Source organism: Urocampus carinirostris, chromosome 3, assembly GCF_059441175.1.
Source record: "Urocampus carinirostris isolate Australia breed hairy pipefish chromosome 3, RoL_Ucar_1.0, whole genome shotgun sequence".
In the NCBI taxonomy this organism is placed as follows: domain Eukaryota; kingdom Metazoa; phylum Chordata; class Actinopteri; order Syngnathiformes; family Syngnathidae; genus Urocampus; species Urocampus carinirostris.
This window is the reverse complement of record NC_142351.1, coordinates 40,457,625-40,461,430: the sequence shown is the minus strand read 5'-3', so window position 1 is coordinate 40,461,430 and position 3,806 is coordinate 40,457,625. Positions and strand designations below refer to the sequence as shown.

At 39.1% G+C, this 3,806-nt stretch overlaps 1 protein-coding gene across 1 annotated transcript in view; it reads left to right on the top strand.

Moving 5' to 3' along the window:
* Positions 1-3,806, top strand: part of cbsa (cystathionine beta-synthase a) — a 28,364-nt gene continuing 24,558 nt past the window's right edge. Inside the window, exon 1 of the mRNA XM_088331825.1 lies at positions 1-164. The gene's annotated coding sequence lies outside the window, so the exon portion shown is untranslated. The remainder of the gene's footprint in view (positions 165-3,806) is intronic.

Sequence of the window (3,806 nt, the reverse complement as noted above, 5' to 3'; positions counted from 1 at the left end):
TGCTATCCAATCAGCTTTAACCCAACGTAAACGTCTGTGGTCCGCATGTCCTGATGCGGAAGCTGCGAAGAGAACAGCTCTCTGCCTACTAGCTGGCTCCTCTCTTTTGTCGCAGCATCTCGACACTTTTTATCATTTCCAGTGACGCCAAATCGCTCTAAAAGGTGAGTGGAAATGAGAGAATAACTGCATTAAACGAGAAGATGAGCGTAAACGCTTTAAGTGATGACGAGCGGAAGATGATGCAACACCACCTGCGTACCCTTTAAATATTTTTTGAGGCGCTCACTATTTAACTATAAATACTTCTTATGGATGTTTTTATATCGATTTTATGATTTGGCGTTATTACCCTTTGCGAAAATGAGTGATATTTCTGCTGCGCAAGTTTCTCTAAATTCCCTCTAAATTACTATTGTTTGGAAATACAGTGAACCCTCTTTTATCGTGGAGATTACGCTCCAAAACGAACTTGTGATAGCCAAAATCCGTGAAAACAACCCTTTTATGATGATGACGAGGAATGGTGTTAATATTTTACACCCTCAGAATACGACTATAATTTGTTCCAAATTAGACGGCGCAAAGTGACATTTTCGTATGGCAGGTGATGGAAACCTATGGTAACTATCAAATGACACCAAGCCATTCTAGAAAATCATTACCAAAAACATTGAAAAAAAGTTTATAGTAAGTACTATTGATATGCACATGATTAAATCACATCGGAAATTAATTTAAATTTAAAGCAGAAAAGGAATTCTATATATCTCTTCGTATGATGTGCCCCGAGCTGGTTCAGCTGAATAACAGATAGATGCAGAGAGGGGGAAATGGTGGCCTTAAAAGGAAATCGGTTTCAAAACCTCCACTTGCATGGATTGCCATACATTTTGAAGCTTTCCTTGCTCTAGTCGTCTTTTTATTTTTAATACGAGTCTGATTGCCGCTTGGTTACTGCCATGCAATGAAACAAATGTAACGATTTATGTGCCTTCCTCGTATTTTCTGATAAAGACTAGTTTCAATGGTCACATTTTTGCTTCTTTCTTTAACACCACTGCAAGCTTTGGGACCCATAGACATAAATATAGGACACAAAGTACAGTATTGTATTGCCGATTAGCAAAGTCTTTATGAAGCACACTTGATTCTGAACAGAATGAATTGTGGTAGGGAGTTAAGCGAATAGCATATTTGTATCTTCAAGATGCCGTTAAACAAAAAAATAGCAGACCAGCATTTTACATGACATGGATGAATAGCTGATGAGCATCTTAACAATATAACTCGTCACGCACATAAACACGGCAAAGTTCAAATCTTATACGTATTTGGGCATGCAAATGAATTTGCTGTTGGTGCCGTACAGCGGTGGAAATGCCTTAACGAGGGGCTGAAACAGACGGATTCTGTATCCTGGGGGTCTACTGTATTTTACACTAAACAGTTGTTGTCAGGGCAGAGTTTTTTTTCAACGTTATGGGTTTTCGACTAACTTGAAATGACTTTTGCCTTGCGTGTATTTATTCATGTGCATTATTGGACTGCAACGCTTTGACGTACACTTGGAGAAGAATCGACAAGACGGTTGAGCTAATAATACAAAACACAATCAGTGAAGTAGCGGGAAGGAGGATAGTGTTATAGTAATAAGCTTTTTTTATGACGCAAGATTACACAAGCCGCGTGTTTTTGTTGTCCGATGTTTTCATCCGCGACGTTGTGTATCTTGGCCGTGCATTCCTGCTATTCACGATTATTTCCTTTGTTTCTTTTTCTGTCTGGGTTTCTGCATTGTGCGCTTTGCTGACAGTGAAAACAAAATGATGAACCCCCAACACCCCCACCCCCGGTGGTGATAACGAGTTTTGCAGCCGTTAGTTATGGCCAAAAACGCTTCAAAATACAAATTGTAAGTGTGCAAACTTGATCTATGTTTTTGAAACCCACGCACATGTTCCCTGGCCATGTGAGTGCTATATGCAGTTCGTTCCCTGCACTGGGGATCGAATTTCCCCCCCACCCCGATGAAAGTAATGCCACTGAAATGAGCAGCTTGGCCTGCGATGAATGACTTGTGTTCACAAGAGTTGGGATGATTGCCCACCCGTGCCCATACGTTCGCACGTATTTGCAGAATTTTTTTTCCTTTTAATTATAACTTTGAACTCGAGTACCGTGACGTTAACCATTTCACAATAACACACTTGACAGTAAATAATAATTACGGCCTGAGCGAGACTACCTCCAAGCGCCCCCTCTTCCCACCAAAAAAATGCCAAGACACAAATTTAACACAAATAAAAGAGGTACATATATTCATTAATTGTAACATTCTTAAATGACAATTTTAAATACACAATTTAAAGGTGGAAAATATTTATCAAATAAAATGCTGAAATTCTAAAAACAAATATACTGTGGACATAAAAATGGAAAATATTTATCCCAAACTGTAAAGAGAACAATAATATGAAATAATAAAACTGATCAACCGGTCCGGAGTCCTCGCTCTGAAAATGCTGGTCTACTAGTGATTCCAAGAGCCAAGAAGAGATCCGCAGGTTCGAGAGCGTTCTCCATCCGGGTCCTGATGCTGTGGAATGCTCTTCCCCCTGAGATTTGATCTGCAACCTCAGTGGAAATGTTTAAATCTAAGCTTAAAACACACTTCTATTCTATAGCATAGGAATAAAACAAACTAGACTTTCTGGCTAACCTTGATGCAAAATCATCGATAATATCGTCATAAGCAAATTGCTCCCATATTTCGTGAATAATGCTGATTACAAAAAGGCCAGTCACCTCATAATTTATTTTGTATCACACATTTAATCCGTTTCACTCACTTTAGAAAAAGGCTCAGCTTGTATGATCAAAGTTATGAATAAACTAATGTTGTTAGTGCAGTCCCTTCTCAAGGTTTCTTCATTTTACTCATATTGAGGTTTTTGAGTTTTTCCTTGCCCTCATGTAGGTTTTAGATCAGGGGAAGGTGTAATATTAGTCTGTAGTCTGCAATAGTCTGGTCTTCGTAGACCTTTGAGACTTCTTGTGATAAAGGGCTATGAATTGTTTGATAAACAAAACCGCTTTGTGGAGCACGTTTATTATTATTATCATTATTACTATTATTGTATACAGTAAGACCTCGGTTATCGCGGTTAATGGGGACCAAAACCACCCGCGATAAGTGAAAATCCGCAAAGTAGCGCGGGACACCTTAAAAAAATTATATATATATATATATATATTTTTTTTCAAATTATTATTTCTTAGACCCGGTTAATGGGGAGCAAAACCACCCGCAAACAGTGAAAATCTGCAAAGTAGCAACGCCCTTTCAAAAAAAAAAATCCCTTAACCATTACAGACCGCGAAGCTCTGAATCCGCGAACGTTGAACCGCGAAGTAGCGAGGTCCCACTGTATGTTTTTTTGGGAGTTCCTGTGCCGCCACGCATGTGAGACTGTAAAAATGCCGGCCCCGCCCCTGCCTAGAACAGCCACTGGTGGGCCCCAGGATACAACATTAATCCATTAGATCGAAATTGGGGATCGCAAAGTTGAATTGCTGAATAGTGAGGGGATAGAAACCTACGACAATTAGTTCATACTAAAATATTAAAATAACCATTAAAATACTTAATGATTGCCCCAATTGTTGATTGGTTAGAGCCTAGCATCTTAGCGGTAGTTTTTGATAATTTTTAAGGTTTTACTTCTTTCTTTAGCACCACTGCAAGTCCTTGGGCCCATAGTGAATAAATACGGTACTAATTGTACTGTACTGTGTCATCAATG